The sequence below is a fragment of the Acinonyx jubatus genome, chromosome B2, assembly GCF_027475565.1.
Source record: "Acinonyx jubatus isolate Ajub_Pintada_27869175 chromosome B2, VMU_Ajub_asm_v1.0, whole genome shotgun sequence".
Lineage (NCBI taxonomy): Eukaryota > Metazoa > Chordata > Mammalia > Carnivora > Felidae > Acinonyx > Acinonyx jubatus.
In genome coordinates this window covers 125,810,676-125,834,014 of record NC_069385.1, presented here as the reverse complement: position 1 = coordinate 125,834,014, position 23,339 = coordinate 125,810,676, and the positions used below count along the sequence as shown (strand labels likewise).

Genomic DNA, 23,339 nt, shown 5'->3' with positions numbered 1-23,339 from the left:
CTTTGTTTTGATGTTCTTTAATTTCACATTTGTTTCAACTTCTCTTCTAGACCACATATTTATTTATCTTTTCTGCATCTGTTCTCAGAATATTTCTGCTTAGCAGAGAAGCAATGTCAGTAAGATTTACTATGTTAAAAAGTTTATCAAACAGCAAACTGTTTTTAGCTGGCCTGTGGACCAGAAATTATTGGTGTCTTTTTTTTTTTTTTTTTTTTTTTAGTTCTTTTAAAGTATATCCTGTAGGGGCTGATTTTGATTAAAAAAAAAAAATCCTTTGACTTTTAGTCTGCCATGAACTTATGAACTCACATTACATAAAATCTTCATATTTGCACCAAACTCTGAAATTTCCTGAGCATTTCCATACACATTTTCTCATTTAATTCAACAATAAATACTATGTGGCCATCATTAATTCTGTTTTACGGGAAAAGCAACTAATATCCAAAGCTCCCGAGGAAGGTTTTCTCTTTCTGTAACTCTTGAAAATGTGATCAAACTTTCAAAATGTATGAAATTAATTATACTAGTATTTCTTCATTACGTATTTCAGGCCTCTGCAAGTGTGCAGATATATTCTGCATCATCCTAACGAAATTTATGAGAATATTTACATTTCATGGTTTTATTTTTTGATGATAAACATGTTTTAGATTATCTGGATAAGTGCCTTAGAAGCAACATGTACATTCATGGTCATGGTGATATTAAGTAATGATTTAAAGTTATAACTCTTTACTTTTAATGTGGTGTTTCTTAAGCTGGGTGGACTTTCAGGGGATCTAGAATTTTCCAAATTGACCAACCCCAAGCAAAAACTGACAAAGAGAAAATGAGCTAACACCTGAGTATTTGCAGAAAACTTTCTGGTTCTCTCTTTAAATAAAAAAAATTTTTTAAGTCTGTTTATTGATTTTTGAGAGAGAGACAGACACAGTGAGCAAGGAAGGGTAGAGAAAGAGGGAGAGAGAGGATCCCAAGCAGGCTGTACACTTTCAGCACAGGCCCAGATGCGGGGCTTGAACTCACAAATTTTGAAACGACCTGAGCCGAAATCAAGAGTTGGATGCTTAACCAACTGAGCCATCCAGGTGCCCCTTCTGGTTGTCTTTTAAAAGAAGAATGTTTTGTTGTTGCTTTGGTGCTGTGACTTGTGTTGATCAGCATGGTGATATAGAATTGAAAGGAACTTGAAATGATTTATTACTATTTCAAAGAGCAGAAAGTCTTATACAAAGGGAAAAAATATAGGACCAGAAATGGAGCAGAAACAGGTAGAAAAGAATAAGGGGATGGGGAGAAATTGAGGACAGCACAGGAAGTTAGATTTGGGGCTGCTGCTCTGTTTAGCCTGTAAGAGAAAAGAAAAGAAGTTTTTAATAAGTGTGCTCTGTGTTGTGAATAAAAATCCACTTTAGCATTTTTTAGAGACTATTTGAAAAACTTAAATAGCTTTGATATTAGACTGGTGTCCAAATGTAATATGATCCTAAGATGGCCCCTGAAGGAAGCATCTTGGATTTATCTAGCTTATTTTATTACTTAACTTAGGTTCTTCTGTGAGGGTCAGAAAATTGAAAAGATTGGTGAATTAAAGGAGATAAATATTTATCTATATTTGTATAAAGGCAGCCCAGGGTCCATGGTCATCAGGGATTTGGTCCTCTATTTTGTGGTTCTGCTATTCTCAACATGTGGCTTCTATCTCATGAGCCAAGGTGACTGTCTCAGCTTCATCTGGGGTCTTGCTGACCCTGGAGGAACTACCCCTCCCAGAACTATCTAATTCCTATAAATAGTAAACAATTTACCTACAGTGTGCTTATAAGATGCAAACCAACCAGTCTAGAGCCCATACCTCCAACATTTTTCTTATCAGGCTCTCACATTTAGGCCACTATCCACCTGTCTTAAGCAGGGTACCAGACAACTAGGGACAGCCTCTATGGCCTAGTGCCCCATTGAAATCTTTCAGCCTAGACAACCCTAAACCTCCTTAGCCTTCCTCGCCCATTTCTTGCCCCAGAAACCAGTTCCCCACTTCTGCCTCCAGAATGACACTGGTGCTTTCCTGTGTGACCCCTATGGCTGGTGTGCCCCTTCCTTTAGGGATCTGTGAGTACAAAGCTTTCTTTTCAAGGATTGTTGTTTCCTGATCTATAGGCCTAGATAATAATGAAACCTATATTTTATTTTATTTATCTAAAAAATTGTTTTAGCCTGGGTGGCTCAGTTGGTTGAGTGCCCAACTTTGGTTCAGGTCATGATCTCTCAGTTTGTGAGTTTCAGCCCCATATTGGGTTCTGTGCCAACAGTGCAGAGCCTGAAGCCTGCTTCGGATTCTGTGTCCCCTTACTCACTATCCATCCCCCACTTGTGCTCTGTCTCTCTCTCTCAAAAATAAATAAATCATATTTATGCTTTTTAATGATTTATTTATTTTTGAGAGAGAGAGAAAAAGAGAGAGAGAGAGAGAGAGAGAGAGAGAGAGAGAAAGCATGAGTGAGGAAGGGGCAGAGAGAGAGAGGGAGACACAGAATCTGAAGCAGGCTCCAGGCTCTGAGCTGTCAGCACAAAGACCGAAGTGGGGCTTGAACTCACGGACTGCGAGATCATGACTTGAGCTGAAGTCAAACACTTAACTGACTAAGCCACCCAGGTGCCCTTAATAAAACCTATATTTTAAAACATAGTTTAATAGCGGGCATCTCTGTGTGATACTAAGCCTTTTTCTTCAATCCAGATAGGTACCTTATGTTCTGGGGACCTATAAATCAGAGATAAAATATTTCCCTCAACACACCCAAAATACAATGTTGAGTAGGAACAAGGAAATCACAATTAAAATTTTAGTGAAAAATTCAATAAAGAAAGAATGAGAAGCACCAGTATCAATCCCGGGAGATAGAGCAGGAAGATTCTCTTCTCTGTTAGGAGAGTGTGTTCCCTGGTTAGTCCATCTGGTAACTCCTATTGGAATAAACCAATCCAGCCAATAAAAGACACTCCATTGCACTACAAAAGAGAGAATACAATTTAATATTGAATAAGCATTAATGTAACACATGCATGGCATGTAGAATGATAGTGTCTACAAAGTCCAGATTGAACTTCACACATTTATACAGAAAAGTAGGAGAGAGAACATTAAATCTTCTCTTCTCTGCTGGGATTGTCTCCTGTAACCCCCCTGAGAGACATTTGGAAGTTTATGTTGGAAGTAAGTAGTTATAGGCCCAAATGGTCAGAAGGCTGCAAAAAATCAAAAGTTTGGATCTTTTATTGGGTTTATTATATTTTCAAGGAGACACCCCACCTAGAGTAGAGAAGCATCATCTTCCCCTTCAGCCCTGGTTCTGCTCTGTGGGTTATGATCACATGGTCACTATGCTCTGCAGTCTCTGGGTCTGTCCTCTGGTGGGGGGTTGGGGACAGCACTTCCTTGTGTGTTGTCTTGTACAGGGGCATCTGAAGGGGGCATTGGAAAAGGTGCCCTGTTATGGGTTGCACATACTTCCAGCTGGGCCAAGTTTGGAGTTTGGATTCTGCTCAAGGATTGACAGTTCAGGCTACTTCAGGCCAGCTTTGTGATTTCTTAGTAGTTTGATGTTCTCAAAAATTTAAGCTTTCCCCCTATTTGGCTTTAATCAGTTTCTTGTGCAAATAATCACAAATGAATATCTGTCTAGACAAAATTTGAACCTGAAGACTGAATCAGCAGTCTCTGTGCTCTGCCCATCTGCTTCTCTTGCAACATGATGGTGGTTTCCTTGAGGCCATCTGATGCTATAGGCTTAAATGGGAAGACAAAAACCTTAATTTGACTTTGTTGCTGCAGAGGCTCCTGTTGTCCAGTGGAGATAACCTAAATTAGGAAGTTGCTTTAAAAAAAGACTTGTGGCCGCAGGCTGTCACTTTGAAGTCACTGCTTATAATATCGTAAGTTTGGGCTGCAGAAGGAGTTGACATTTTCAGTTCAGATAGTCTCAATGAGTAACTTGCAGTGAAGTTAGATCACAGAACATAGGCAAAAAGAGTCTCACTTTGCAAAGTTACTCTCTTCAACTTGGTCTATAGATAAGTTAGCTATAATCAGAGTCAATTCTCTCTTGTTGGACTTTGTTGAAAGTGTCAGAAGTTGCCAACACACATAAGCATTCTAAATCTCTCCTACTGGTACACACTTTGATGGCATGTGAAGTAACCTCATGGGCAGGGCTGGGACTGGGGTGAGGTGAGTGAAACTCTCACCTCAAGTACAAAGTTTGAAGGGGCACCCTCCCCCCTCCCCTGTAATCAAGATAAAGATAAATATTTCAATGAAAAATTTTTTGAGGGGGGGGAAGCATACAAGCAGGGAAGGGGCAGAGGGAGAGAGAGATTCCTAAGCAGGCTCCACGCCCAGCATGGAGCTCAATGCAGGACTTGATCTCATGACCTGAGATCATAACCTGAGCCAAAATCAGAGTCGGACATTTAACCCACTGAGCCACCAAGGTGCCCCTAGATGAGACATATTTAAAAAATAAAAATTAACACAAATAATCTGTGACAAAGTATCAAAATTTTAGATGAAGACAGGATCCATATTGCTGACTCTTCCTTCTGTCTCAGGTTCCAGTGTGGCTTAGCATGGCATTGCTCACAGATAATTTTGCCAAATATTTTGCAATTGAAATAATAGGAATTGCCAGCTTTCCAGCCTGAAACACTGAGTCCTTATTACCATCTGCCACAAAGCTTCCAATAAGTCACCTCTAGAATCCCAATCCTGGTACCTAATTGTATCTTAAGATTAGGTTCTGTTAAAAATGAGAGAAAATCCAGACTAGCAGAACCTTAAGCAAAACAAAAATTTATTTCCCTCTCAGGTAAATATAGGCAGGCCAAGGTTGTGTTCTAGTTCCATTATCGCGAAAGACCCAGGCTCCCTCTTTCCTAATTCTCCATTATCATCGATATGTGGCTTCCACCTTACAGTTCTTAAAAGCTGCTGTAGCTCTGGCCATTACATCTACATTCCAGCCAACAAAGTGAAAAGTGTGAAAAAGGCAAAGATTACGCTCACATTGTTTCTAAGGAGTGTTTCCTTAAACTACCACATGACACCTGTGCTCATATTTCACTGGCCAGAATCAACAAGGCTACATCTAGCTGCAAGGAAGGCTGGAAAGTATGGTCTTTGTTCTGGGTTGCCATGTGTCCAGTGGAAGAAAAGGAGCTCAGGCACTGGGGACATCAAGAGTCTTGTAAGCTATGAGGACTTTGGCTGAATCTGCAGCATCAGCTTCATTTGTGTAGGAAAGACCTGCCACCATGCGGGCCAGGTAATCACTATCACTCTTAAACACTTTGTCACATTGTGCCCCTGACCACCATTTCCATTAGTTACCTCTGATTTCGGTCTACTAAGATCTAATTTTAATTACATTATTAAGTTTGTGAGGTGAGAAAGATATTTTGAAATGTTAACTGACTTTTCCTTTCCTCCCTATATATCCTCCTCCTCAATCAGCTAGCTACCCTTTTTTTTTTTTTTTCAGAGAAAGGATAAAATAGAATGACAATGCCAAGAATTTTATTCTTGCCTTTTGAACTTCAAAAACTTAAGACTGCTGATAGATTTAGAAGACTACATCACCAGCTGGAGCTAGTGTCTGTCTAGTGATTCCTTCCCTCCAGAGCATGCATACATTTTCCTGGACAGGGGAGAATGAAGAGCAGAGATGAAGCAGGAGAGTTACATGCTGGTATGAGTCCCTGGGAAGGGGCCCAGGGTGTTGGGTGGGGCTAGGGAGGTAGAATCACCTAGATAAGTTTAGGATCCAGGAACAGAGGCATTTGTGTCCCAACCCCCAGGGAAGAGCTCAGGAAGTCTAAAAAATGATTGCCATGTAAGGTCTCTAGGGTGAAGAAGTGTCCACATTGTGTGTCCAGTGTATTATTCAATGTTTGTCAGGGAAACAAAACTAATATGAGATTTATTATAAGGAATTGGCTTGACTGATTATGGAGGCTAAGAAGTTTCATATCTACCATCTATAAGCTGGAGACCCAGGAAAGCTGGTGGTATAGTTTCAGTCCAAGCCTGAAGGCCTGAGGAGCAAGAGAGCTGAATGAATGCTATAAGTCCCTACCTGACGGCAGGAAAAGACTGAAGTCCCAAATTAAGCAGCCAAGCAGAGAGATGGTCCTCCCTACCTCTGCCTTTTCTGTTGCTGTTCAGGCCTTCAACGGATTGGATGAGACTCACCCACATTGGGAAAAGCCATCTGCTTTACTCAGTCCACTGATTCGAATGCTGATGTCTTCCAGAAACACCTTGACAGACACACACTAAAATAACATTTAACCAAATGTCTTGGTACCCCATACCCCAGTCAAGTTGACACATAAAATTAACCATCACATCCGGGTCAAACAGTCTGTTTCTACTGCTGAACATTCTATTTTACGTGCAATAAGGTGCCACTGGAGAGTTCGATCTGGGAAAGAAAGGATATGATGACCATTTAAAAGTGGTAAGTCTGGTGTTTGAGTGCTACTGGGCAAGACTGTCCACAGGGAGGCCTGAAAATCAAGACATGAGGGGTAACTGAGGCAGATGTCACAGACTAGAGAAGTATTAGGTGGAATATTCATCATCTGGATGGCTCATGCAAATTAGATGGGCCTGGGGACAGCAGGTTTCAGAGGTGGCCATATTGTCTTTATTTGTTTGAGGCTTTAGAAATCTGATTCCAGACCCCTTTGGGGGAAGTTGCTCTAGATCTGAAGCTAACTCAGATCTAGTGGGGGATGTGTGGTTTGACTCCTGTAGAGTAGTGGTTCTCAAACTTGAGTGTGCATGTGAATCACGTACAGGGATTGTGCCAGTACAGACAACTGGATCTCAAACCCAGAGTGGCTGGTTCGGGGTGGGGGGGCAAGAATATTCATTTCTAACAAGCTCTAAGGTGATGCAGTTGCTGCTGGTCCAGGGACCACACTTTGAAAACCATAGCTGTTGGGAAATAAATGACGGTCAGAAGATGGGGTAGATAGAGAGTGGAGTCTCTTTCAACCAAGGGGCCATCTCAGGTGGCCCTCTGCATCCCCAAATTGGTTCATTACCACCATCACTTGATAGCACATTTTTTTCACACCTACATATAATACTAGTTTCTTATTCCTCAAAGTCTCCCAAATTAAAGGGCTTCCTGGTGGTGACATTAGGAGGAACAGAAGACCAATGGGACATGGCTAGGATGTGACTTACCCCCCAGCTAACATTCACTGACCATCCCTATGGGCTGAGCATAGTTTTGGGAGCCATATATATATTATCTCTTTTATTTCTTACAGGAAGTGAGTGGGGTTTTATCCCCATTTTACAGCTGAGAAAACTGAGACACAAGTAGATTTAAGTAAATTGTCCATGGTCTCACAGGAGTTAGTGGAGGACTGGGCAGACTGGCCTCAGTGTCAAGTAACCACCACAGCCCCACCAATGCTCATTCAGTTGCTGCCTCTGTACTGCTTTACCTTCTGTGGGGACAGAGGGAAGAATCTTCCAGGGAATTCACTGGGAGAGAGGAAGCTGTGCTCCTGAAAGAGGCAGGTGTTGCAACCCAACTCTCAATGTGGGGAGGGCACACCCCACGCCAGGCAGCTCTGGGGTAAGCCCAAAGCTTAGAGTCTCCAGAGCTGCCCACTTGCCTCCTAATGGAAGGTAGAGAGTGTTTTAGATAGTAGACTTTATTATTATTCAGTATGGTGAGGTCAATAGACCCACAGATGACAGCCATTGAAGAGATAGCTGGCTATCGTCACTAATCCCAGAATGCAGGGCATGCCATGACATGAGGCAACATGGCGAAGCACCAGGGTCAGTCGTGAGGCAGAAGGTGTGGGAGAAAGTGTGGCGAGAGCCTTTATTTATTTATTTATTAAATTTGTGTTTTCTGTGGGAACAAATAAGTGAGGTAAGGTGAACAGGTTTAGGGTTGGCTAGATTGAAGAATTTCAGGGGGGCTGGGGCACAGAACTATCCCTAGTAGTCAGGTACCTGACCCTGGGTGATTGGCTTAAAGAGTGAGAACCTTTAAGTGGTCGGGGTGTGGGCTCCAACTGGTTGGTTTGTATACAGAAGGCACATGCACAGGTAAGTCTTAGTATCTCTAATTGGCTAGTCTTGGGAGGGGCAGTTGCTCCAGGGTCACCAAGGCCCCATGATGTCTAAGTATCAAATACAGACAGAAACTAGAAAACACAGTTATTACAGAGACTCCACACCAAGACTCCATTAGGAGCTACCTCTCCATTCAAAATCCCCGATCTGATTTTATCTCCAGGGTCATTTATTTGGAAAGAGACTTATAATCAGAAAATAATAGAACAAGGAGGGCAGGCCACAGTTAAGAATAAGCAAGGGATTTGTCTTTCTTGGTACAGACCCAAAGTGTCTAGGCTTAAGAACTCTCTTTTAATGAAGGTATTGAAGATGTCATGTCACAAGTGAAGGCAGGGCAGGGTGAGAAGAGGCTTGCAAGACTGTAAAAGGGGCTGTCAGCACAGAGAATGATCTTTCGATATCCCTGAGTCACATTACGTAGACTCATGGAACTTTGTTTGTTTCCCTGTAATTTCCACATTTTCTCAATTGACCTATGTGTCAAAAAGCACCTGGGGAGCTCCCTACAATCGCTGGGTCTTACCCCTACAGCAAACCACTACTCCCCATCAGAATCCCCTGGAGGGGTTGCTAACACAGATTTCTGGGTCCCACACCCAGAATTTCTGATTCAGGAGGTCTGGGATGGGCCTAAGAATTAGGATCTGTTTCTAAAAAGTTCCCACATAATGCTGCAGCTGCTGGCCAGGAGTCCACATCTGGAGAGCCGCTGACCTCTGGATTCCCATTTAGTAGGTCTGCACAGGGTCCCAAGTGGTTTTGACACAGCTCTTCTGAAGCCCACGCTTTGAGAAACGTGGCCCTGGGATTTTGGTGAATTCTGGTGTGGGCATTCTAAGAGTGCTACTGCAGTGTTGTGAAGAATTGAGAGAAAGTCCTTGACCCTGCCTGGGAGGTGGAGGGGGCTCCCAGCATGGTGGTAGCAGCAAGACATTTTAGAGGAATGGGAATCCATCTTTCACAAAATGTCCTTCCTTGTCTAGCCCACTGGTGCTTACCTGAAAGATACTCTTACTTGTCGATTTATCAAGGAAGATGGTGTTTTCTGAAAGGGAAGGTACCCAGATGACTTGCCCAGCTCCTTCTCTCCCTCGTCTATGTTGAGTGCTAATGGACCTTCTCTTATGGTGAGTCAGCCTCCCTCCAGTAGGACCGTGCTGAGTCCAACAGTTGCCTCCCACGTGCACTTTCATCCGTGTGTGTTAAGCTATCAACCTGCCCTTTGGTCTGCTGCAGCATTTTCTCACACCCTCAGGCTCTCCACTCCCTTGTAAGGAGAGATGATGATCTTTAATATTTATATATTTTACAAGTTTGATTAGACTCTGGGTTGGAACAAGAATTCCTTTGTCAATGTAAAGATTGCCAAGACATCACATCATAAGACATTATTCTATCAATATCTCCATGGTTGTTTAACACTTCAGCAGGAACCTCTGTCAAGTGAGGGATGGGGAAGCAGACAAGACACTGCTGAAGGCAGCCAAGGAGCCCTGAGAGGGGAGGGGTGAAGGAGGAGATAGGAGGTGCCCAGCTGGGCCTCCTTTGTAGGTTTGTGTAGGGTTGGCCTGGACTTAGCCCTCCAAATCCACCTTGGTAGTTCCATTGGTACAAATGCCTCATGCTGTTAAATGGTAGCCTTCATTCTGCATTTTCTGATATAATTGTTATTTCATGTGATTTTATTGTTTTCAAAAGACACAGTCCATTCAAGATGCCTGTTCCCAACAAAGGAACATCCCACCCTAATGTGTCACTCACCTCCCTTCTCCTCTCTCCACCTCTAGCTTCATCAGGATATGTATTGACTTTTCCTCCCCTGCTCTCCTGCAGCCACCCCTTGGCCACCCTTTGGGCATAGTCATTAAAGGGGAATTTGTCCTCAGGTGGAACTTCCCCCTCAGCTCCTGGGATGCCTGGCCCTGTAAGGAGGGACACATCCAGGAGAAGGTAAGAGTGGTCCCCCCAACGTGTGGGGCCTAGTTCAGGGGTGCCCGTCATCCAGTCTAAAAATAGTATCTTAACAAAATATCATTTTATTCTAATATCTTTTGGGGCTTGTCATGATGTTAGTAACACAAAACTTGCCAGATCATCTGGCTTGAAAAAAATATCACCATAGATATAAAGAATGTCCCCAAACTTTGAGCTCTTCTGCTGTTAAAACACCCCAGACTAGACCTAGCCTCAGGACTCAGTGTTGTGGAAACATGCATGTAGAGCCAGGACTACAAAGTTTCAACATCCAAGGTGCACGGGTGACCTCTCTGTGGGAAATTTACTCTTTCAAGAAAACTTAGTTCCTCCTGCTTCAAAAGCTGCTTGGAAAAATTCAGGCAATGATGAAAGCCAGCACCAACTTTAAACTTCAGCATGCTCCAGCTTTTTCACATTTGTCACATCAGCAAAGGCTTCCAGGAACACTTTTTAGAAGAAGGGCATGGAGGGAAACTAACAACTTGTTTTGGTCCTGTGATCTATAAATGCAAATAATGAATTGGAGTTGATTTCTGGTGCAGGAAGAGTTGAATGACACAAACTCTACTAGCTTTCTGTAGCCTGGACAAATGCATAATTTAATCTCAGATAGCTGGACTAGCAAACTGCGGTGGGGGATGTCGGGCCAGAATGCTATTTGTGCAAGGAATCGGAATTTCAAAGGACAGCCTTGCCCGGAGAGATACCACCCAGAACAATGAGGGTTTAATTAAGGTTTAGAATCCTGATTTGTTCACTAAGGGCTGAGCAAGAGCCTCCAAGTAAGATTTTATTTGGTAATAGATTATTGACCAATGGCAAGGGAAGGGTGGTCTATTTGCATATATTACTATTCATGACCTCAGGACTAAAGGAATCAGAATGACAGCAGGCGATATCTCTGTCAGCCTGCTGTTTCTGGAGGGAAAAACAGTTTGGTGGGTGGATAAATAGACATTTTTTGTGCTGCCTTTTCCTCCTGGACCTGATGTTCTATCAAACGCAAGTGTGAGAAATACTCTGAGGAAAAGGGAACACTTTGATGAGATTAATTAACCCGAATACCAAAGATCCATTTGTGGCACCAAGATGTGGAGCCAGTGGGCAGACCTTGCTCAAAGAGAAGCAGGTTGAAGTTCCAGGAGGGCAAAATGGGACCCGGGAAGCTTGCACGGGCTCCTCAGCATGAGCCAGGCACTCTTGCTTTACTCTCGACCAGGAAGGAAATGATTCTGGGGAATTCCCAACACATTCTAGCCAGGGATGCAACACAAGGATTCCCAGGTTGTGGTGCTGAGCTGGGCCTCACCTGCTCACCCAGGTGAACAGGGTACCAGGGAGAGCTTTCTAGGGTGAAGCTTTCTGGAGTTAATGGATTCATGAAAGATGTCATCAAATACAGGGGTAAGGGAGAGGTGAAGCTTGGTAAGGTGGGGTGAAAGCTTTTCTTCAGGGACCTCAGCCTCCAGTTTCTGCATTTCTTTCTCATTCCAATGACACTGTCTTCCTAGATGTCAACCTCCCACCTCTACCCAAACATAACAAAACAACTTTGTGGTGACCAGTGCTTACCCCCTCACTTCTTGCTTCCAAATTTGCTCTCAGGAAAGCGTCCAGTACCAGTAATTAAAACTTTTGGAGGAATATATATATATATATATATACACACACACACACATACACACACATATATATATGTATATATACGTATATGTATGTGTGTGTATATATATATATTCATATTGTTTGTTTGTTTGTTTGTTTTGAGAGAGAGAGACCGAGAGAGCATGAGTGAGGAATGGGCAGGGAGACAGGGAGATGGAGAAGCCCAAGTAGGCTCCCAGGTGTCTCTGAGATCATGGCAAGAGCTGAAACTGAGAGTCGGATGCTTAACAGACTGAGCCACCCAGGCGCCCCGGAGGATTTTGTTTAATGTTTATTTATTTTTGAGAGAGAGAGAGAGAGAGAGAGAGAGAGAGAGAGAGCAAGCGGAGGTAGGGCAGACAGAGAGGGAGACACAGAGTCCAAAGCAGGCTTCAGGCTCTGAACCGTCAGCACAGAGCCCAACACAGGGCTCGTATTCACAGACGGAGAGATCATGACCTGAGCTAAAGTCAGATGCTTAACAGACTGAGCCACCCAGGCGCCCTCCTGGGAGGATTTTAATTTAGATATTACCTTACCTTTTTTTACATACGGATGTCCAGTTTTTCCAGCATTATTGTTAAAAAGACTGTCCTTTCTCCATTGACTTACCTTTGCTCCTTTGTCAAAGATTAGTTGATTATATTTGTGGGGTTTATTTCTTGCCCCTCAATTCTGTTCCACTGCTCAATCTGTTCATTCTTTCACCAATATAGTGCTGTCTTGATTACAGTAGTTTTATAGAAGTTTAAAGTCAGGTAATATTAGTCCTCTGACTTTTTTTTTTTTTTTTCAGTATTGTGTTGGCCACTCTGGGTCTTTCACGTCTCCATATTAACTTTGGAATCATTTTCAACATCCAAAAAATAACTAGCTGGAATTTTGATAGCGACTGTACTGCCTTTATAGATCAAATTAAAAAGATCTGACATCTCAACAATTTTGAGTCTTCCTATCCATGAACGTGGATATCTTTCCATTCATTTAGATTTTTTTAAAAAACTTTTTAACATTCATTTATTTTTGAGAATGAGGGAGACAGAGTGTAAGCAGGGGAGGGGCAGAGAGAGAGAGGGAGACATAGAATCTGAAGCAGGTTCCAGGCTCGGAGCTGTTAGCACAGAGTCCGACATGGGGCTCGAACTCATGGACCACGAAATCATGACCTGAGCTGAAATCAGATGCTTACTCAACTGACCCACTCAGGCACTCCATATTTAGATCTTTTTAAAATTTCTTTTACCAGAGATTTGTAGTTGTCCTCACATAGATCCTATAAATATTTTATTAGCTTTAAGCCTATTTCATTTTTAGTTGATGCTAATATAAATAGCAATATGTTCTTTTAAAAGAAAAATTTTTAATGTTTATTTATTTTTGAGAGAAAGAGACAGAGCACCAGCTGGAGAGGGCAGAGAGAGGGGAGACAGAATCCGAAGCAGGCTCTAGGCTCTGAGCTGTCAGCACATAGCTCATGGTGGGGCTTGAATCCACAAGCTGTGAGATCATTACCTGAGTTGAAGTTGGACACTTAACTGACTGAGCCACCCAGGCACGCTGCAATATGTTATTTTTATAAGACTATTTTTTTTTTAGAACAGTTTTAGGTTCACAGCAAAATTGAGAGGAAGGTACAGAGATTTCCCATATATACCTCTTACCCTTACAGATACATCACTCCCCCAATAGCAACATTCCTTACCACAGTGATGTATTTGTTACAATTGATGAACCTACACTGACACACCGTAATTACCCAATGTCCATAGTTTACATTATAGTTCACTCTTATTGTACATGCTATGGATTTGCACAAATATATAATGGTATATATCCATCATTATGATATCATACAGAGTATTTCTACTGCTCTAAAAATCTTAAGTGTTCCACCTACTCACCCCTTCTCCCTGCCACCCCAACTAACCCCTGGCAACCACTTATCTTTTCACTGCCTCCATAGTTTTGCTTTTTCCAGGATGTCATAGTTAGAATCATGCAGTACATAGCCGTTTTAGATTGGCTTCTTTCACTAAATAATATACATTTAAGGGACCTCCATGTCTTTTCATGATTTGATGGATCATAGTGCTGAATATTTCATTGGATGTACCACAATTTATTTATCCATTCACCCACTAAAGGACATGTTGGATGCTCCCAGGTTTTGGCAAAGCTGCTCTAAATATCCTTGTGTAGTTTTTTGTGTGGACATAAGTTTTCAACTTTTTTTTGGTAAATACCGAGGAGTGTTGTTGCTGGTCATATGGCAACATTATGTTTAATTTTGTAAGAAACCGCCAAACTCTCTTCTAAAATTACTATACCGTATTGCATTTCCACTAATAATGAATCAGAATTCCTGTTACTCCACATCCTCACTAAAATTTGGTGTCAATATTCTGGATTTTGGCCATTCTAATAGGTGTGTAGTGCTATCTCATTGCTGCTTTTAATTTTTATTTCCTTGATGACATATGATGTTTGTGTATGTTTATTTGCCATCTGTATATCTTCTTTGATGATGCATCTGTTAAGGTCTTTGGCCAAATTTTTGTTTGTTTACTTATTGTTGAATTTTTTTTATTAATTTTTTTTTAATGTTTATTTTGAGAGAGACAGAACAGACCCACAGAGTGCGAGCTGGGGATGGGCAGAGAGAGAGGGAGACACAGAATCCTAAGCAGGCTCCAGGCTCTGAGCCATCAACACAGAGCCCGATGCAGGGCTCAAGCTCATGAGCTGTGAGATAGTGACCTGAGCCAAAGTCGGATGCTCAACTGACTAAGCCACCCAGGATCCCTTACTTATTATTGAATTTTAAGAGTTCTTTGTATATTTGGAAAATAGTACTTTATCACATGTGTCCTTTGTAAACATTTTCTCAGTCTGTGGCTTTCTTTCTCATTCTCTTGACATTTTCCCTTTAATTTTAATAAAATCTAGCTTATCACTTATTCCTTTCATGGATCATGCCTTCAGTATTGTATCTAAAAAGTCATTGCTGAGGCACCTGGGTAGTTCAGTCTGTTGAGCTTCTGATCTTGATTACAGCTTAGGTCATGATCCCAGGTTCGTAGGATTGAGCCCGATGTCAGGCTCCACACTAGTGTGGAAATTGCTTGAGATTCTCTCTCTCTCTCTATCTCTCTCCTCTGTGCTTCTCCCCTGCTCAAGCTTTCTCCCTCCCTCTCTCTCTCTCTAAAAAATAATAAATAAATAAATACATACATACATACATACATAAATACATAAATAAATAAAATTCATTGCTATACCCCCTAGTCTTCTAGGTTTTCACCCATTTTATCTTCTAGGAGTTTTATAGTTTTGAATTTCACATTTAAGAATGAGATTTTGAGTTAATATTTTGTGAAGTGTGTAGCAGTCTTGGTCTAGATTAATTTTTTTTTGTATGTGAATATTCAGTTGTTCCAGCACTGTTTGTGGAAAAGACTATTTTCTATGGTACTGCCTTTGCACCTCCATCAAAGATCAGTTGACTCTTTATATGGGTTTATTTATGGACTTTCTATTCTGTATTGATCGTTTTGTCTATTCTTTCACTAATACCACATTATCCTGATTACAGTAGCTTTACAGTAAATCTTAAAGAACTTTGGTCTCCTCCTTAAATGTTGTGTTGGCTATTCTGGGTCTATTACCTCTCCATTTAACTTTAGGGTCAGTTTGTCAATATCCACAAAGTAATTTGCTAGGATTTTGATTGGGACTGCACTAAATCTATAAACCAAGTTGGGAAGAACTGATATCTTGACTTCCTATCCATGAACATGGAATATCTCTCCATTTATTTCTACTTTGAAATTGTTCATCAGAGTCTTATAGTTTCCCTCATATAGCTCTTGTACATGTTTCGTTAGATGAATACAAAAGTATTTTATCTTAGTGGGTGCTAATGTGAATGGTATTGTGTTTTAAATTTTAAATTCTACTTGTTCATTGCTGGTGTAAAGGAAACCAGTTGGCTTTTGTATATTAACCTTGTATCCTGCAACCTCGCTATAATCTTTTATTAGTGTCACAACTTTTTGTCAGTTCTTTCAGATATTCTATTTAGAGAATCATGTCAACAGTGAAAAAAGTCTGAAGAGAAGTCTGATGTAATTCTTATCTTTGCTCCTCTATAGGTAAAATGTCTGCCCCTCTTGCCCCCACCCTGGCTTCTTTCAAGATTTTCTCTTTGTCTTTGTTTTTCTACAGTGTGAATATGCTATGCCTAGGTAGAGACTTTTTAGTATTTATCTCTGTTGGTGCTCTCTGCCCTTTGCATCCATAGTTTGGTTTCTGTAATTAATTTTTAAAAATTCTCCACCTTTATTGCTTCAAATATTTCTTCTGTTCATTCCTCTTTTTCTTCTTTTTTGGTATTCTCATTATGTGTATGTTAACACACAATTATAATTTGTTATTGTCCCACAGTTATTGGATATTATGTTCTTTCTCTTTTTATTTATTTTTTTTCTCTTTGCATTTCAGTTTTGGAAATTTCTATTGGCATAGCTTAAAGCTAATTCTTTCCTTGGCTGTGTCCAGTGTACAAATGAGCCCATCAAAGGCATTCTTCATTTCTGTGACAGTGTTTTTGATTTCTAGCATTTACTTTTGGGTTTATTTCTTAAAGCTTATTTCTCTTGGTTTATATGAGTCATCTGTTCTTGCATGTTATGCACTTTTTTTTTCCATTAGAGCCTTCAGCATATTATTCAGTTATTTTAAATTCCTGGTCATATCTGAATCTGGTTCTGATGTTTGTTTTGTCTCTTTGATTAAAAAAAAAAATCTTTGACAAGCTTTTAATTTTATTTTGAAGGCCAGAAATGGATACCTATTGGTAATAGGAACTGAGGCAAAAGGTCTTTATGGTAAAATTTTATGCTTTTCTGACTAGGAGTTATGTTGTGTTTAATATAGCTTACCTGTAGCTTTCTGAGTCTTCAATTTCCCCTAGTGTTCTTGTTTTGCATTTCCTTCTGTTATCTTGGGGCTTTCCCAGAGACTCCTTCTTAAATAGAGTCTTAGGCTTACAATTCTTCCAGCCATAATTCCCTGTCAATATACAAGAAACTGTTGGTTTGGTGGTAAGGTGTGGTGGATCCTGTGAGTAGGATTCAGTCAGTCTTTTAGTGAACCTGTTCCCCTGGACTGTGACCTTCACAAGTACTTCTCAGCTTTTTATTCTGCCTGAGGTGAGGCAGTAAGGCTACAGGGGGCTAGAGTTGGGTATTTCCTTTCCCTCACATTTGTTAAGTCTCTGGTAGAGCAGCTTCCTTTGAGGGAAGGCCTTCATTAATAAGAAGAGATGTTCTTCAGGTGTATTTCAGAATGGTTAGTTTTCCTCTTCACCGAGAACCTGGTGAAGATTTTAGAGGTAAAATTCATGAAAGTGTGGACACCACCACCTTCCCCCTCAGCCGCCAAAGGCCCCTAGGATTTTTTGGATCTCAAGCTAGTCCACACTCAGCCTCAAAGAATTATTCAATTACCATTGAAGCTTTCCTGTCCATTAGTTACTTGCCCCAATGGCTTCTGCTTCCAGTAAGCTATAATTCTCTTTAGTCAGGCTATGATCTGTATTTACCTGTTTTTCAAGTTTTGGGGCAACAATTTGCCCTGTGACCTCAGTTTTCTCGTGGGTCTCAGAAGAGTTGTGGATTATCAGTTTGCTCAACTTTTTTTCTTTTTGTGGGGTAAGAGTGATGAGTTCTAAGCTCTTTCCATGTTGGATTAGAAACCCAGAAGTCTAATTAACTTTTATATGAAGCATGAGATTAGGTAAGTGTTCATTTTGTGGCTTATGGATATCCAATATTTAAATTTTTTAATGTTTATTTAATTTTGAAAAAGAGAGAGAGACAGAGCATGAGTGGGGGAGGGTCAAAGAAAGAGGGAGACACAGAATCTGAAGCAGGCTCCAGGCTTGCAGGTGTCAGTACAGAGCCCAATGCAGGGCTCAAACCCACAGACCATGAGATAATGACCTGAGTCTAAGTTGGATGCTTAACCAACTGAGCCACCCAGGCACCCTGGATATCCATTTTTAAAAAATTTTTTAAAATGTTGATTTATTTTTGAAAGAGAGAGAGAGAACCTGGGAAGGGCAGAGAGAGAGGGAGACACAGAATCTAAAGCAGGCTCTAGGTTCTGAACTGTCAGTACAGTGCTGGTTGCAGGGCTCCAATCCATGAACCATGAAATCATAAGCTGAGCCAAAGTTGGACACTTAATGGACTGAGCCACCAAGGTGCTCTGGATATCCAATTTTTAAGTAACATGTGTTGAAATGCTACTGTCTCTCCAAAATTATCATTGCATCTTTTAAAAAAACTCAGATAGTCATTGGAGGATGCCTACATGACCATTTCCCAATAAAACTCTGGGGTACTGAGTCTCTAATGAACTTCTTTGGTAGGCAAAATTTCAAATCAATAAGATAATATATTGATTTGCAAATTTTGGATTCAAGTCAGAAAGTTAAAGTCAATAAGACCCAACATAAGATAAATGAGATTAAACACATGGAGTGATGGCTTTTTGCATGACTAGTGAGCTGACCATCTTTCCAAGGGAAGACAGACTGCATGCTAAATTTACGTGCAAAACAATTCAAAGTGGCTATGATGATTAATTTTATGTGCCTACTTGATTTGGCCATGGCACCCAAATTTTATCAAACATCAGTCTAAATGTTGCCATGGAGGCATTATTTTTTAGATGAGATTAACATTTAAATCAGTAGAGTTTGAGTAAAGCAGATTACCCTCTACCCTGTGGGTGGGCCTCTCCAATCAATTAAAGGCCTGAAGAGAAAAAGACCAACTTCCTCCGAGGAAGAGGGAATTCTGCCCCCAGATGCCTTCAGCCTCTTCTTTGAGCCTACAGCTTTCTGCCTGATCTGCAAATCTCAGACTTCCCAGCCCTCACAATTGCATGAGCCAGTTCCTTAAAATAAATCTATCTATTATATAGCCTATGGTTCTGTTTCTCTGGAGAATCCTGACTAACATGGAGACAAGGGTGTAGCCTTAAGAAAACATGCCTGGAATGCAGAGACTGAAAGAGAACTGGCCATGTTACTGTTCCAGTGTGTGGTCACAGCCTGAGATACTACTGTGTCATCCAAAGCAAAGGGTGGAGACTTCTGGGCACATACCCTGAAGGGAGCCAAATAATGTGTCTCTGGGTCTCTGCTGAAGGGGAAGGAGGCTGGTTCCAGTACCATCTCTCCAGGATATTTCTCTTATGATGACTGCTTAGCTGTCAGGGTACCTGGTGTTAATAGAAACATCACTGAAAATCCTCCCACACTCTGCTCTGATTCTTGGTTCACCCAGTGACATTTTAACTTCAACTTGGTTCCCTAAGAGTACTAGGGGTGAGTGCTATGCCTTGAGAGATATTACTTATAGATTCAGTTAGCAAACTGGTAATTTTATTAATTATTTTGGGTTTGTTAAGCAAAACACCTTCTTATTTCAGGTTCTCCAGAGAAAAAAATTGGAGGATGATTTGTGTGCAACCCATTTTCAAGGAAGGTTCCTGGGAGAGCAGGGAGGAGTAGGGGCAACAAAACCAGGAGGGGGAAGAAGCCAGGAAGGATGCACTTTCAGGCAAAGTTTACCCAATGCAACTTCAGCCCAATCCTGCAGGGAACCCTGGAATGTAGTTTACGCCTCACAGTCTCCCAACCCTACAGCAATGGAGCTGAGCCCTTATGCTTGCGTAGCCTTCATTCAGTGGTTAAGAGTACCTGGCGGTTCTTGGGTGCTTCTAGCTCTCTGTGTGCTGCAGGGTGGAGCAGATGAGTCTGAGGTCAGTCCTGCCCAGAAGAGCTGCAGATGCTGGATGTTGAAGCAAAAGCACACTAAAGTGGGCAGGGGTGCCCTCCAAGATGGATCCAGTGAGATCAGACAGATCACTGACATTATACTGTACAAAGTAGTTCTCAAGAGTTGAATTACCAGGTTCCACATGTGACCTTGCAATGACCCCTGTAGGTTCTCACTTGCAGACCTGAGGAGACAGGATCCACTGGAGTAGACCTAACATTTACCTTTCTCTCCTTTTCCATCCTTGCCACATTGTCTCGAAAAGTTATTGTCATTCTGGGCAATACCTACAGAAACAGAATCAACTTTTCACATATATGGAAATGACAGCAACCAGACTTTTGGTCACTGGAACATTAATTTACTTAACACATTATATTTGGGGTCAATGACCTGAGCATTCTGGTCACAGTGGGGAAGAAGACACAGTTCCTGACTTTTTGGAGCTAACAGTCTAGAGCTCTGTAGTCCAATGTTCTGTCACTAGCCACATATGGCTGCTTAAATCTAAACCATTTAAAAATAGATAAAATGTGGGGTGCCTGTGTGGCTCACTCGGTTAAGTGTCCAACTCTTGGTTTTGGCTCAGGTCACAATCTCATGGTTCGTGATTTGGAGTCCCGTGTCAGGTTCCACACTGGCAATATGGAACCAGCTTGGGATTCTCTCTCTCTCCCTCTCTCACTCCATCTGTGTCTGCCCTGCCCCCCCCCCCCGCCCAAGTTGCACACATGGTCTCTCTCCCTCAAAAATAAATAAATAAACATTTTTAAAAAATAGATAAAAATAAAACTCAATGCCTCACTTATACCAGCCACATTGTAAATGCTCAATAGTCACATAAAGCTGGTACCTATTAGACAGTGCAGACATAGACCAGCATTGACCAATGGCCATGACCATCGGGATGCCCTTTATTCTCACATGTCCTTTAAAGTCGCACAGAAGATGTTCATACCCATAATTATATCCAGCCTGATGATATCCCTGGGAGGTGGTTAGGAAGGGTTTACTATTTCCAGCTAATAGGTTCACTCAGCGGAGAATAGAACTAAAGTCATGGGCACTAAACTCACAGTGAGTAAGTAGCAGTGGTAGAGGCAGACCTTACCCACAGGTATGCTGATTCTTGGGCAGAGAACTTCCTGGTTGAAGCAGCATGTTGTGGAAATAACAAATTCTCCATGAAATGGGATTCCCATAGGCACATCAGCCTTGTGGGCTGGCAACACAACATCAGGTACTCCTATAAGGGATTATCTCTAGGGGACATTTGAGACCTAAAAATATTATATTGTCTCCAACAAAGCGCATTATATCTTTTTATTTCTGTCCTCATATTTTCTGCATCTTCCTTTCACCATAAAGTCCAGAAGCCAATATGTTAATGTCAAATAATAGTAACAATTATAACAGCAAACATGTGGAGTATTTACTAGTCCACAGACACCGCTTCAAGCATTTTACATATACAAATTCAGTTCATCTTTGTAACACCCCTGTGATCCAGGTACTATAATTATCCCCAATTTACAGAATCAAAAAATAAAACCCAGGGAGGGTAGGTGACTTGTTTAACATCCCATAATTGGCAAGCAGGAGACACACTCTTTGAACCCAGGTCACCTGCTCTAGTCCACCAAACCACTGGGAATGCTGCCTCTCAGCCATGAGAGCACATTTATATTTGTACTGATTTCACATTGTTAAATACAAATACAATGTGTGTTTTGAGCCCTAATCGTTTTCAGAGGTGAAGGGTCCTAATGACTCACTAGACCAATGCATTTTCCAAAGCCTTTTGAAAAATACCCTTTACATAATAGGCTTATACAATTGGTATACTCTCTTTATTTCTCAGTATAAGTGTCCATAAGTACTCCAGGGTGTCTAAATGAATAGAAATCAGTTTTTATGTTTCTAGAGCTTCTGTCATCAACATTGACCCCTCCTAGAGCATCAGCTAGCTAGCTTAAGCAGAAAAGGATCTGATACCAGGACTTAGATGTTAGCTGTCTATGTGGAAGTCTCAACAATTCTTGGTCCTCAAACTCATATTTGTAGCTTCTGCTATGACTGGAAGCTTTGCCACTGGAACAGAAGGCAAAGGATCAGAACGCTGGCCCCTGCAGCAATCAGAAGAACTGAAGGGAGCTGCCCGAACAGGTTGTTGGTAACAGCCTTGCCAAGATCCATATCCCAAATGATCTTTCACACCTGCCTCTCTTTCTACTCCTCTCAGTTTCCAGTTCAAGTCTGGCCCAAGTGCATCAAGTTGACAAATCTGAGTGACAATGCAATATGGGAAATTCAACTTTTACCTCTCTGGCCTTTGCAGGGGCGGGGGGTTGGGGGTTGGCATACCACTGGGAAACTGGAATGGATGCTGAGAGCTGGTCCACGGGATCTATTATAGTCCTACTGTCGGGCAACTCAGCATCCACATACACCATTCCTCTGTGGTGAACTTCTCACCAGCAAGAGTAGTAACATGCTTCCCTCACATAATGCAACTACTCATGTACAAACATGTTCATCTTTTCCTGAAGAGAAGAGACCCCAACTCGTCTCCTAATAGCCTTTGATATCTGGCAGTGTTCTCTCCTCCAGTTCAGTTCCAATTTCATTTTAGTTTCTCAAACCCAAACATCAAAATACAACAGTTAACAAGTGATGATATACTCTATGTAAAGTAGCAGAGGAAAGAGTGAGGAGAAAAGGAAAATTGGTTAGTATTCATACTAGTTGGTTAGTTCATACTTAACAGAGAAACAAAACACAAAAGGAGTTATTACAGTATTATTGGCCAGAAGGCCATAGTTTCTATGTATAAATTCCTCTCCTACCCATTCTATTTTTTTTTTTTTTTTGCCTTCAGAGCTTCAGTTTGTTGGGATTCTTTCCCTATACATTGATGGAAATCTTTATGTGTGAGGGATCTGAGATCTGGTGGATTTATATGATTGTTGCAAATGATCTTTAAGATTAATAGTGAGGTTTGTTGTCCCACTTACTGTATTCTGGATCTATTGATCACTGGTTCAAGACATATCCAACCTCCTTTGGGGTAGCAATGAAGACTCACAGAGTGTTGTCTCTCACCTGGTGCTGTGACTCTTCCACAGACCATTCTACATTCTTTAGGACTGGCTGCTTCTTGGCGCTGAGCAACATAGTAAAACCAGTTTGCTCCTTGGGCAAAGCCATGGGCTCTCTCCTTTTGGTGTAAAATGAAATTTCTTGGTCAGAAGCAAAGTTGAGTGGAATACCAGATGAAACATAGTTCAGTAAGCCCATTGATGATGTCTTTAGAAGAAGTAAAGAAAGGTTGAAAAAGAAGTTCATATTTTGAAAGCATCTACTCTCATGAGGAAGAAACACTGCCTTCTCCATCATGAAAGGAGTCTAATACTATCAGCTTTCACCAGGTGAATGACTGCTCCTCCCAGGTGTAGGTGACTGGAGAAAGAAACTGAATGGCATCCACAGACTGGGCCATGCTACCTACCTCTGCTGAGGGGTCTTTTGGTGAATATCATTAGGCAAGAGTCTCCATGCTCTGGGACTTTTTTGAAAGTTCCAGCCACAAGTATTTATCCCAAACCTCCTTGTCAGTAATTCTCTTATTTTGAGCTTTCCATGTCCTGACCATCTGGCTAAGCATCCAGACGCTGCCTACAAATTAGTGTAGA

General features: G+C 41.4%; 1 pseudogene; it reads right to left on the bottom strand.

The window, feature by feature from the left end:
* LOC128315786 (short coiled-coil protein-like) overlaps window positions 1–22,944 on the bottom strand; it is a 49,558-nt pseudogene extending 26,614 nt beyond the window's left edge.
* Between the last annotated feature and the right edge of the window lie 395 nt (window positions 22,945–23,339).